Source organism: Podarcis muralis, chromosome 5, assembly GCF_964188315.1.
Source record: "Podarcis muralis chromosome 5, rPodMur119.hap1.1, whole genome shotgun sequence".
NCBI lineage: Eukaryota > Metazoa > Chordata > Lepidosauria > Squamata > Lacertidae > Podarcis > Podarcis muralis.
In genome coordinates, this window is record NC_135659.1 from 60,414,154 (window position 1) to 60,427,218 (window position 13,065).

The 13,065-nt window shown below is 45.2% G+C and overlaps 1 protein-coding gene across 3 annotated transcripts in view; it reads right to left on the reverse strand.

The window, feature by feature from the left end:
• The window catches only part of LRRN2 (leucine rich repeat neuronal 2), a 154,187-nt gene extending 141,584 nt beyond the window's left edge, over positions 1 to 12,603 (reverse strand). For 2 of the 3 annotated variants that reach the window (XM_028734253.2, XM_077928978.1), the window contains exon 1: positions 12,216 to 12,603. The gene's annotated coding sequence lies outside the window, so the exon portion shown is untranslated. Of the gene's footprint in view, positions 1 to 11,813; positions 12,070 to 12,215 lie in introns of those variants that run through there. The other variant, XM_028734254.2, reaches the window with a different exon arrangement.
• Between the last annotated feature and the right edge of the window lie 462 nt (positions 12,604 to 13,065).

Below are 13,065 nucleotides of genomic sequence, written 5' to 3' on the forward strand. Positions count from 1 at the left end.
GCATGGAAGACCATGTAGGGATACCATGTATACTGCCCTGAGTTCTGTGATGGAAGAAAGGTGAGGAATAAATGTAATGAGATGATTCATGAACATACCAGTTGCTGGGTATCACAAGTGGGGAGAGTGCTGTTGTACTCATACCCTGCTTGTAGGCTTTCAATAGGCTTCTGGTTAGCCACCGTGAGAATAAGATATTTGACTGGATCAGATTTTTTATCTGATCTAGCAGGCCTCTTTTGCGTTCTTAATGATTCATAGCACAGTGAACTCCAGTGCCTAAGGAAATAAACAGACATTTGTCTCCCTAATAGTTCATAGATCATGGAATCATAGTTGGGAGGTGCCATTCAGGTCATCTAGTCCAACCCCCTGCAATGCAGTATTTTTTTGCTCAAACCCACAATCCTGATATTAAGAGTCTCATGCTCTATTGACTGAGCTATCCCAGAGCTGCAACAGAACTCATTTAAAAGAATATCACCCAGAAAGATAGCACACCCCATCTCACCAGATACTGCTCCTGTACAACAAAATGAGGTTTACACAGGAGTAGGACTGGGTGGTTTGAGTCACTTCCTTAAACTGTAGCACCAGCCTTGATTTCAAAAAGCATGGTGCAATTTTGTTTTTGTTTTTGTCTCCAGGTTTTTGATGCAAAAACTTGGTGTTGTGATAGAAGAAGAAATCTTTTGGGTGTTTTTCTTTTCAGGTGGTGGGGGACTGGTAATTTCCAGAAAAAAAGAGAAAGGGAATATATTTCCCAGGAAACAATAATTTCATTTGCAGGAGGCCACACAACAGAATAAGAGAAAGTGGCTGGCACATCTTGCTCATAGAAAGAGTCAGAAGAAGATATCATCAATCAGCACGCCAGTGGCTCACACCTCATTGCAAAGAGAGTCCAAGCGAGACACAGATCTCCATTGTGCTCCCAGGCGCAAGGACTAGATTGCAAAAGCAATTGGCTGCAGCAAGCGCCTACATGTAGGGAATTAATTAGTAAGCCCCAGTAGGAAGGCCCCAGGTATCTATAGGCCAAATCCTCATGTGATCTAAACCAGCAATACCAAGAAGATTGGCTGGAGACAAACGGATTTACACCAGCTGAGGATCTGGTATACAGACACACAGTAAAGAGCAATTGAACGACAGGATTTTCTGAGCATCACAGAAGTATCAGTTGTTTTTAAGTATCCATTCATATAGCTCAAAAGCCAGTCCAGGATGTATGATGGGATTAGGGAAGAAATTCAATCCAGTATGTAATTAAAGATGAATTTACGAATGCACACTTTCTGAAACAATATGCAAACTGAAACATAGTCATCCTTTGAAATCTGCACTCCTTCAAATTTTGCAATGCAGTTTTCTGGCCAAGTGATGTATACAAAAAACACATATACTAGAGAAAATGTGCCTAAAACTCATACACATGACATACAAAATACACTATATTAGGGAAATATACTTTGAAATAATGTGTATTAAAATAATGGAAATAATGCCAAATTTGTATATTTTACAAGAAATTCACACTAAAATGCTAATGAATTTTCATGAGGGCCTTATTTTTGTGGGAATTCCACAAAAATGACATGGCAATGTGAAGAACTGAAATTTTAAAAATTGAGAAATTGTCAGATTTGTCCATCCCTAGTCTATAGTCTTTGATAATGAAGACCAGAGGCTTGCTTCTGATGTGAAGAGAGTAATTCAGGGTACTTTAAAACATCACAGACTTGGCACAAGACTGTGTGTATTAAAAATATATATAAAAAATACAGAAATGCTAATCATATTTTGCAATAAAGAAAACTGTACAAAGGAATTGATTGTCAGAATTTTAGCTATGGACAAATAACAACCTTTTTATCCAAAATAAGTGTTAGTTGCCAATCTCTTAAAGATGTTTCTCAATTTAATTCTTTCTGCAATTTCCAGATTTTCACAACACAATCGTAGCATTTAAGAGACTGTAGATTTTTTTCCAATTTGCTGTTAATAGAAGTGAGCTACCTTTACCATAAACAACTGGATATTGGTGCAAATTTTGTGTTGTTTAAAATTTCTTCCTGATAGGCATATTGTTGACCCTTGATTAGCTTTCAGTGGTAAGACTAGAAAAGTATAGCATCACTAGCTAGACAAACCAAGAAGCAGAGAGGTGGAGATGTAGGATAACATCCTTTCAGATAGGAGGATATCTGCTCAAACAATCTAAGTGTTTACCAAAGCAGTAACTGACTTTTGCCAGCTTTGTGCCCCAAGGAAATTATGGAGCAATCCATCATCTCTCAGTCATTTCAAACTTCCAGTAGACAGGTATGCCTCTTGTGTAAAGTAAAATCCAGTTAAATTCTTGGCCAGTAGCCATGTTGTTCAGGAACTTTTCCACCCTTCCAGCTCTTTTTGACCTTAAATTGTTGGCCTTCACAATTTCTCTTGCAATATTATTTCCCAAGTTAACAATTCAATGAGAGACTTATCAAAACGGATGCCTGTTAATGTGGCTGGATGTTTGTTCCAACAACTTATATGTGATTACAAAAATCATTGTATCTGCGCAGACAAAATAGCATCAGTTGCTACCTGCTATGCCAACTGTTCCCTGAGCTCCACAAATGATAGCAAGTTTTTAGTTATAAAACACCTTCTGCTTCTATGAGGTTGGTTGCAGAACAACTCTTATTGCCTGGAAAACTGAATAATATATAGAACCAGTAATGATTGTATAATGAAGTGTTATAACTTCTGTATCTTTCTATAGTAGCATTACTACAGTGGTACCTCGCAAGACGAATGCCTCGCAAAACAAAAAACTCGCTAGACGAAAGGGTTTTTTTGTTTTTTGAGCAGCTTTGCAAAACGATTTTCCCTATGGGCTTGCTTCGCAAGACGAAAACGTCTTGCAAGTTTGTTTCCTTTTTCTTAACACCGTTAATACAGTTGCGACTTGACTTCGAGGAGCAACTCATAGAACACAGTGTGGTAGCCTTTTTTGAGGTTTTTAAAGGTTTTTGAGGTTTTTGAAGCTTTTCCAAAACTTTCCCGCCACCGTGCTTCGCAAGACGAAAAAAATCGCAAGACGACAAAACTCGCGGAATGAATTAATTTCGTCTTGCGAGGCACCACTGTACTGGCAGAATCAATTATACAACCAAATCAAATACTTCTGGTGACAATTAGTTACAAATGGTGGCATTTTACAAGGTACGAGACTGGGCCCAAACCCATTAAGATAAATAAATATGCAAAACATTCCAGTTCTCCAGATTGTGCCAAGTTTCTCATTAGTTTTGAAGATTCTAGGATTACCTCATAAAATCACTGCCATTCCTGGTGACAGCTACAGGTGATCAGTAATTCCTACAGGAAAAAATTCTATCAGAAAGTCACATTTGATTGGAGGGGGCAGGGTTGGAACTCCCATATTCATTCCTCCAGAATGCTTTCAGGTTTTCTCTACAATCACTACCACAATGTTTTTAGAACTGAAATTCTCCAACATCATATTGTACGAAGCATCCAAATTATGTTCTCAAAAATAAAAATACTGTTTTTTAAAAAAAAGAAACAGAAAACACCACACTTTATAAAAAAATGATGGTAAAATCCTATATACATCAATCTAGGACTGCCCTGTAAAATGCCTTAAACAGAATCCCAAGTTTGGACAGGACTGCATAGTGTAATTTGATGGTGATTCCTCTAAATTCAATGTTTCAGCAAGCAACCAAGTTATCCTGGCTGAGGTCTTCACCCTCCAGCTAAGAATCAGTTGTGTCCAACCTAGTTTTAAATGCAGGAAGCAGAAGGAGGTTATTATAGGGCTAACAGATCTGACTGTCAAGCTGCTCTTTCAGAATACTTACTGAACTTTATCCCCTTTCCTATGCTCATTTCATGACTCCCAGCCATATCCCCTTGTTCTCATAATTCCTCTTCTACTTCCTGTGCAGAAAATTCAGGTGCTGGACCTGCAGCAGACCTTTTATCTCACAAGAACAGAAGAAGCCTCTGGATATCACAGGAGACTCGGCAAGATTATGCTGCTACCAAAGTTGGAGGTACTTTGCAATTTAGGGCTCATTCACAATTCTGCTTGTCCCATGCCCAGAGCCATAGCTACAGGGGGGGGCAGGTTAGCCAGGTTTTTCTTTGCCCCAGGTGAAACCTCCAGAGGGGTGCTATTGAGGCTCCCAACCTCTCCCTCTCTCTGTGTGTGTGCACAAGCGCAAATGTGCATGGGAGGTGTGCCAAACTGGGTCTTTGACCCAGGTGAAATAAAGCCTAGTTTCACCCCTGCCATGCCCAGAAAACACAGGTCCAAGCAGTTGCCTCACCGCTTTTCCTGGGAAAACCTGCTCTTTAAACATCAAACCCAACTGATGTTTGCTCTGATTCAGTGGTAGAGATCAGGTTTTCCCTGGGAGAAGAAGGCAGGGCAAGCAGAAGTCTGGATGAGCCTTCAGAGGACTCCCAGATTATTTCTCCATCTATTATTGGACCATGTCTGCCTCATCAGTCAACTACATTTATTTTGTCACCTTGAACTGACATGTATCTCTGGTTGTGTGTGATGGATAATATGATCCCATGGCATATGAAAACAGTTCAGGTTGCAGCTGACTTTCCAAACCACATTTGAAGCTTTTGACTTGATGGGACATTATCATAGATCTGGAGCCTTTGTGTAGCAATTAGTTCACTTTTTACTTTCATCAACCTGAATGGCAATCTGGATTAAGAAGGAGGTTGGTGATTTCTAGATTTACTGACAGCACAGAAAACACATTTTGAAAAACTTGTGGCTACCCTGCAACAGGTTATTTATTCATGGCCTCAGATTATTGAAAGCTTGAAAAATCAACCAGGGGTGGTTAATAAATAGGAGAGTTCTGAGCTTGAGTTACTGGATACTAATTCATGGCTGGCCAAACCCTCTTGGCTCTGCTTCTGAGAGACTCTACCCCTTTTTTCAATTGCTTATGCCATAATGGGCTGAAGAGGAGCCAAGAGTGAGTAATTTCTTATAGGATCACACCAGTACATGAGAATAACTTTCCCCAAAGAATCCTGGGAGCTGGAGTTTGTGAAAAGTGTTGACCTTACAGAGCTACAATTCCCAGCAGCCCTAACAAACAACAGTCCTTGGGAATCTCCGTGACTGTTAAAGTGTGGCTGTGACCTAATGTGTGCCATAAGCTGTTGTAATAGGACAGGTGCTTGCATAGGTACAATACTTTGAGAATTATTTTCTAGCAGAGAAGATATTTGAGCCACTGGAAAGCAAAGTCCGGTTGTAATAAATTGTAGTCTGGCATTACAATGTTAACAGAATGACAATCAATCTGGAAGCAATAATTGAAAACCCCATATAGCTTTTCATTCATTTAATACCAAACTCGCTGAAGATGCCTCTCTGGTGTCTTCAGATCTATCTTTTATGAAGAATCTTGTCTAACCATTGAAGGTGGTTGGCACAGACATGCAGATGTGTATAAAAATAAATGTCATAACACAACCAGTTGCTCTGCATGAAACAGTCTTTGGAAATAAACACATCAAAGAGCAGGAAGGAACAGTTTATCCCAGGAAGCCTTTGATGTGAGAACAGAAATAAGAGTAGAACATAAGACAGACCTTGTTGTATTGATACATCTGAGAACAGACCATAGCAGAAGAAAAAACACTTATGGGGAAAAATATTTTGAGAAGACACTTCCCAGGAAGAAACAGTTTAGTTAAGGTGATCCTGAGGAAACTAATTGGCATATTTTCTGATATCATAGGCATAGCTGCAAAAGGCAGGGGTTAGATATCTGTTACCCTTATCACTGCTCACTGGAAGGACAGATCGTGAAGCTGAGGCTCCAATACTTTGGCCACCTCATGAGAAGAGAAGACTCCCTGGAAAAGACCCTGATGTTGGGAAAGATGGAGGGCACAAGGAGAAGGGGACGACAGAGGATGAGATGGTTGGACAGTGTTCTCGAAGCTACAAACATGAGTCTGACCAAACTGCGGGAGACAGTGGAAGACAGGAGTGCCTGGCGTGCTCTGGTCCATGGGGTCACGAAGAGTCAGACACGACTAAATGACTAAACAACAACAACACCCTTATCACCATCTATGGTTTTGTTTTGATTAAGAGAAATAAAGATTTCATTACATAACATAAATCACACTAAAGCCAGAGCTGGGCCACTCAAGACATTTTGCTATCCAAGGCAAGTGACAAAATGGCACCATGTGCAAAAGCTGCTGGGGCTAGTGGGTGAACCTTCCTTCAACACTGGCAACAGGACAATCTCCTCCAATGTTCATGAGGGCAACAGGACAGCTTAGAAGGTTCAGGAAATGCCATGTGGCATAAACTGTCCTGTCCACCAATACCTTGCTCCCATTCCCTATCCCTCAGCATCTACCACCTGAAGTCATCACGCCACTCTGACTAATGGTAGGGCCAGCCCTGACTAAAAGTCCTGTGCACACATTACAATTATGTACACTGAGCATACAGGAAGAAGAATGGGGGCCCTCTCACATTCAGCATAGCTTGTGTGTGTGTATGTAACAAACTTTGTTTGCATAAATTCTGTATGTGAGGTTGTGGACTCCACTTTTTGTGTATGAACATTATGTCTCTTGGTGGTTATGGTGAATACATATAGGGGGCTAGGCCAGTGGGCCGAGCAGGTAGACACTATCAGTATACACAGTTATAATATATATATTATATCAGTATACACTATCAGTATAAAAGGTAAAGGTACCCCTGCCCGTACGGGCCAGTCTTGACAGACTCTAGGGTTGTGCGCCCATCTCACTCTATAGGCCGGGGGCCAGCGCTGTCCGGAGACACTTCCGGGTCACGTGGCCAGCGTGACAAAGCTGCATCTGGCGAGCCAGCGCAGCACACGGAAACGCCGGTTACCTTCCCGCTAGTAAGCGGTCCCTATTTATCTACTTGCACCCGGGGGTGCTTTCGAACTGCTAGGTTGGCAGGCGCTGGGACCGAACAACGGGAGCGCACCCCGCTGCGGGGATTCGAACCGCCGACCTTTTGATCGGCAAGCCCTAGGCGCTGAGGCTTTTACCCACAGCGCCACCCGCGTCCACACAGTATACACAGTTATAATATGTCATAGAATCACAGACCTGTAGAGTTGGAAGGGACCCCAAAGTAAAATCTACTCCAACCTCCTGCAATGCATTAATCACATCTAAATGTGTGCAGCTCTTATGCAAATGCAGCTACAGACGTGAATAATACTTGCATTAACAATCCCCTTTTCTCACATCAGGATCTGAGTTACTCCAGTTCATAAGACATTATGATGTATCACAGCTCACATCCCTGAATGGACTCAGCACTCCTCTTGTTTCTGTAATATAACTGTGCTGCTATAGGATGAGATAAGAAGAACAAAGAGAGAATATATTTATTTCTTTTCTTTTTCTTTCTTTTTTCTTCAAAAAGCCTTTTATAACATGAATGAATTCAGCGGAAAACCTTTTCACCAGGCTCAGGCGGAAGTTCTATGTAAGATTATGTAGGACGGAAAGGTGTCACCTTTTATTGAGCCAGCCTCAGCTGAAGAGAATCTTTCAAGCAGCATATACTGTAACTCTACTTTGGACAGGAGTGAATACTTAGGCATTAGCCTTAAGCTTGTACTCTATGACTGCTCCCACTAAAAGAAACTCCAACCAATAAAATCCATCACCTTTCTCATTCACATAATCCAACATGGTAACACCAAAACAAACAAACAACAAATCCAACCAAGTAACCTAAAACATATGTGAAGAAATTAATGAAGCTAAGAATGAACCTTTGCTCTGGGTATTTGGAGGTCTGTAGACTAGCACACGGAGATGAATAGAATACTTGGTACTTGGTTTTGGAGGAGGCAGATTTTAAAATTTGTTTTGCAACAAACTTCCAGGCTGGATTCCAAAATTTCTTGAATTCTAGAACAGCCTCACAGCCTTTCTATCATATGTGCAAAACCTGCTAGGTTGGACTGCACTGATTTCAAAGAATATATGCAGATTCATAACCCAGGCTGCAGTGGCCTCATGCACTAATCCCCCTAGCATGTAATAAATGCCATGTGATAATGACATTGTTGATGTGTACATTGCAGCGAGGCCTTTGAGTATGTGCAGGCATAGAAGAAAGTTCTAGAACCCACTAGGATATCCCCTGCATCTAGGTTCTAGTAAGTCGGTGCCACATTCGCTGCCAAAATGTACACACACAGATGCCATTCTCATGTTTCGTTGAACTCATGGTAACAATTCTGATCTGCCACATAGGGTTGTTGCAAAAATTGCTGGAGGAAATGTATGTGAGGTGCTTGGACACTCAGAGGTGTGTTATACAAATACTAGATATTAGAAGCTGGTGGAACAGCTTTAGTAAATTACATTGCCCAGAGCCAGCCAGTCTTTCAGAATTTCAAAACTGGTCCAACAGAAGATGTCATGACAGCTTCATTGCTTCCTTGAGTCCTTGGGCCCAACAACACAACAATTCAGTTTTGTTTTTGCTTGAAGCTAAATACAGTGAAACTCAATAACTCGCACAATGGCAACAACAGTGGTTCATGTTGTCTCTAATATTCTCTTGGAACATTGCACTACCAAAATGTAATGAAATCTTTCAATTTTCATCCCAGGTTGCTTTAAATCCAGCATATATGTTATTGCCAAAATTTGGAGAAACTTAACATTTCCCATTCTCTCTCTCTATTAACAATCGCACACACATGCCAACATTTACCAGAATTTGGACGGGTGTAGCATGCATAATATATGTAGGCAACACATATAAAGGTAGAGAGATCTGAGAAACCCAGCTGCCCTGCCACTATCTGGCTTCTCCCGCTCCATAAATTTTGTCAGCACAGAAACTTCATGTGGAGTCATTTTGTATCAATGCAAAGGAACGACAGTTTTTCACTTGCTTTTAACACTGATGCTGAACTAGTGTAAGTGTCACTATTTAAGATGTAAGGCTATGGAGTAGCGCGGAACTAGGTCAGCTAAAAGAGGGTGGTTTTCCCCAAGGTGAACAGCGACACCAGGTCAAGGAACACTGCAGTATATTATCATGAGGCTGGAGAACAGAGGCAAGAGGTTCGTTTGGTGGTGAGAAGACCTCTTGACCCACAAACAGGGGAGATGTGCAGAGAGAACTCCTGGCAGGAGCTCTATGGGAAAAGGCTGTTTTCCAATCACTGGGCCATTTTGCCAGTGGAAACTCCTGAGGCCACAGCTAGGTGTGTCCTCTGCACTGGGTTCCCAGTATTTATATTCAGGGGGGAAAGTCACTCTGGAGTTTCCTCCTACAGGTGATGGTTAGAATGGAATTGGTTCCACTTGATGAAGGAAGGACAAACTGCAGCATTAGCCCTGCTTACTTAGCAAAGCGCTTCTACGTGCCTGCCTTCTTGCCGGATGCTCAGCGGAGCACAGAAGTCCCTTGATCTCAAGGGCAAACAGCAGCTCGACTGTTGCTTAAATAAGGGAAATAGGATCATCACAGAAAATTCAGCATACCTCCAGGTCTGTTCCTCACTTTCCTGCTAGTAGTTGCCCTCCAGGCTCATCTGCCTTACTTTGAGTCCCTAAGATATCTACTTGCCCACCTCCTGGGACCAAGACCCTTCTTTTTCAAGATATCCAGATATTCTGATGGCAAGCCACAGGTACCTCCTAGTCCTAGAAGAGCGGAGGGCAATCTTTTGGAGCTGAATCTCCCTCTGGCTGGCAATAAGCAGTGGCTGCCCAAGCCATCTGATTATGGTCTCCTTCCAAGAGCACATCCTGAGACTCTGAGAGCCTAGTGAGGAGAGGGCTGAGCATGCAGAGCACCCAGCTGACCATACAGATCAAGACCCAAGAGCATTTAACAGAAGCGGAGGAGGAAAGGAAGTGTGACTGACTTGCGCTCCTGCTTTACGCACTTCTCTCCCCCCCCCCACCCCAAGGTGAGATGTGTGGTCATACATCTCACCCTAGTGGAGCTATGTAAGTTCCACCTGCCAGTGTTACACAGGAAACACAAAATGAAGGGCAAGTCATCTGGGTGTCCTTTCTGTGTGCAAATCCCCCTCCCCAGTGCACACACACAGACGCTAATAAGGAAAGCTAACACAGGTCTGGGTCAAATTCCTTCACTTTTTCAGCAACAGCTTGTAAAGGATCGGCTACTGCTGAGGAGAAACACACACCCTTTCGACAGCAGAGCATCATTGTGCCAGGAGCCTTGCATTGGAGGCACGGGAGAGGACCCTCCAACACAAGCCTTTTGACACTGAGATTTTGTAGAGTGAGTTAGCTTTGCGCACACCTTTAGAACACATTCTTCCCCTCAGATAATTACCCCTCGCAGAGTTGCGATCCCCAGCAACCCTTAACAAACTACAGAGCCCAGGAGTCTTTGAGGGGATGTGCGCTGAATGCACTTTAAAAGTATAGTGTGCACACAGCCTTAGGCAAAGGATGAGAGAATGATACAGGTCCATGCATCTGGAAAGAAAGAAAGGAAGGAAGGAAGGAAGGAAGGAAGGAAGGAAGGAAGGAAGGAAGGAAGGGGGCAAGTGATCTGATTGCTATGAGGGGAACTATGCACACACAGACGTCCTGATGCTCACTGTAAAAAATATCCCTCCTTTTCCAATGTCCCCCGCCTTCCCCTTAGAGAGAGCTTCTACTCCATTACTAGGGAAGGTTTGCTTCACAGCCATGATCTAATCTAACTAACTGCATGATCTAACACAGAAGTGAAAGAAATACAAATCATTTACAGATCTATTTCATGTGACGAAAGCTCCCGTTGGAAAAACTCCCTTTGCCTCGCCACAGGGATACACTCCTTTCCCAAGATGGGTTGCAGATCAGAAGCAGGGTTGCAGGGGGAAAGGGGAGCGGGGCGGGAGGGGGGGGCTGAACAGAGTCTCTTCACGTGTGGGTAGAATATGCCACAACTACAACAGGAAAACGGTTCGGCAGGGCTGTGTTTCTCCTTAGGCACACGCAAGGAAGGGAAGGAAGGAGCAGACAGCAAGCACAGCCCCCTCCAACGCCTGCACTTGTTCCGCCAGCAACCCTTCGGCAGAGCTGACCCCCACCGCCTTCCTCGCTCGCTTCCTCGCAGGCTAGCCTGGCTCTCTCTCTGGGATGGCGGCAGACAGCCATCGCCGGGTTATTGCAGGAGGCTTTAGGGGGCTGTTGGCAATGGTGAGTGAAGGTGGTTCTTTGGCTTGTCTGCAGAAGCCAATGTGGCTTCCTAATGCACCAAGTTCCTGTTCCACCACCACCCATCTCTCTCTCATAAACACATACACGCACACTTCACTCTCTCGATCAGCTCTTCCTGGGTATTATGATGCTTGTAATCAGAGCCCTTTTCGTTTATGGCACCATCGCAGGATGGAGACTGCTAGGCTAGACGGCCAAAGCCCAGGCAACCTCTTGAGATCCTAAGGTTCGTCGGGGTGAAATGCGCGGGGCCAAGCGAGCCTCAGCCTCTCCGCCAGGTTAGTGGAGGCTGAATCCTGTGACTACATGTAGCCGACCGGTGTCAACCTCCTCCCCCCCACCCCACACGGGGACCACCCCCTCCACGGGAGCCACTCCGAATTGAACACCCAAGTCAACCTCTCCCCAGTCGGACGAGGGGTTTCTGCGCTGTCTGATAGCATTCGCCAAGACCAGAGTTTGGCCTCCTCACCATCCCCTTGGATAAGTGTGTGTGTGTGTGCATGTGTGAGAGAGAAAGAGAGACTCGGACACACCTGGATCAGAACGCCCGCTCTGTACAGCTGCCTCGGATTCCAGAGGATCGACTCCGGATCTACGCCGCCACTGGGCGCGAAATCCGGATCGAAAGTTCGCAGTCGGTTAGCGCCCTCCTCTTTCCCACCTAGTTCGTCTTCCTCCAGCCTTGACTTTCTTATCCGCTCCCCGCTCCCAAAACCAGACCATCCAAGACACTAGAGCGACACGGCAGCGGCTTCATCCCCGCGCGAACCCCCTTCCTCGCTTCTGCCTCTCCTAGAACAGGAGAGCGCGCGCGGGCGAAACCCACCCAGAGAGGGTGTCCGTCAAATCAAACCTTCCTCCCCGTCGGCATCCCCCCACCTGCCATCCCCCTCCAATGCCCCCGCCACGGGTAAAGGACAAGGAGCTCAACTTACCCTTGGATTCTCCTCTCTTCTCTTAGCTGCTGCTCCCTGCCATCGAGGCACGCACATCTGGCTCAGACGGATCCCTGGAGTTGGCAGACACAAGGAGGCTGGCGGCAGCAAGTGGGGGGCGGTGCGGTTCCGGGGCCCAGACGAAGCTCGGGAGCTTGCCCAGACTCCCCCACCCGGACGGAGAGGATGGCAGGAGAGGGCTCTGCCTCCGAGGCTCTCTCCTTCCTCGTTCCCTGCGCGCGCTCTCGCTCTCTCCTTTCCAGCTAGTTGTTGGGGAAGCGGCGGGGAGAAAGATCCTCTTTCCTTTCCCCCTCTTACATCTTATTTGCGATCTCTCTCTCTCTCTCGCCTTTCCTCTCCGCCGCCACCACCGTGTACACCTCCCTCCTCCTCCGCCTCCTCTCCCTCTAGACTCCCTCCCTCCCTCCTTCCCTCTAGCTGGAGTCTTGTCACTGCAATGTGCCACCCACCTGAATCAGCTCCTGCCTGCTTTGCCACTTAACTCCTGAGGCACCAACCGGCTCGCTGTGGTAAACAACCCGGGAGAGGGACTCTGCCTGCGTGGCAAGAGGCAGCGGTGATGGTGGGGACGCCCTGGCAGAGCAGGCTGCTGGCAGCCAGAGCCCAGGCTTCAGGAGAGCAGCTGTCTCCAGGCAAAGGCTGCCATCTCTGGGCGTTCGGGTGGAAGTTGCCAGAGATCGTGCCCAGGCGCGTGGGGTGAGGGAGCCCACAAGTACCCCAGCGGGGAGGAGATCAAGGCAGGAGAGCCAGAACTTGCTTTTATTTATTACTTTTGTATGCCGCCTTTTACCGACAAAGGAGCCCAGGGCGGCAGATGTGGAAATGTTAA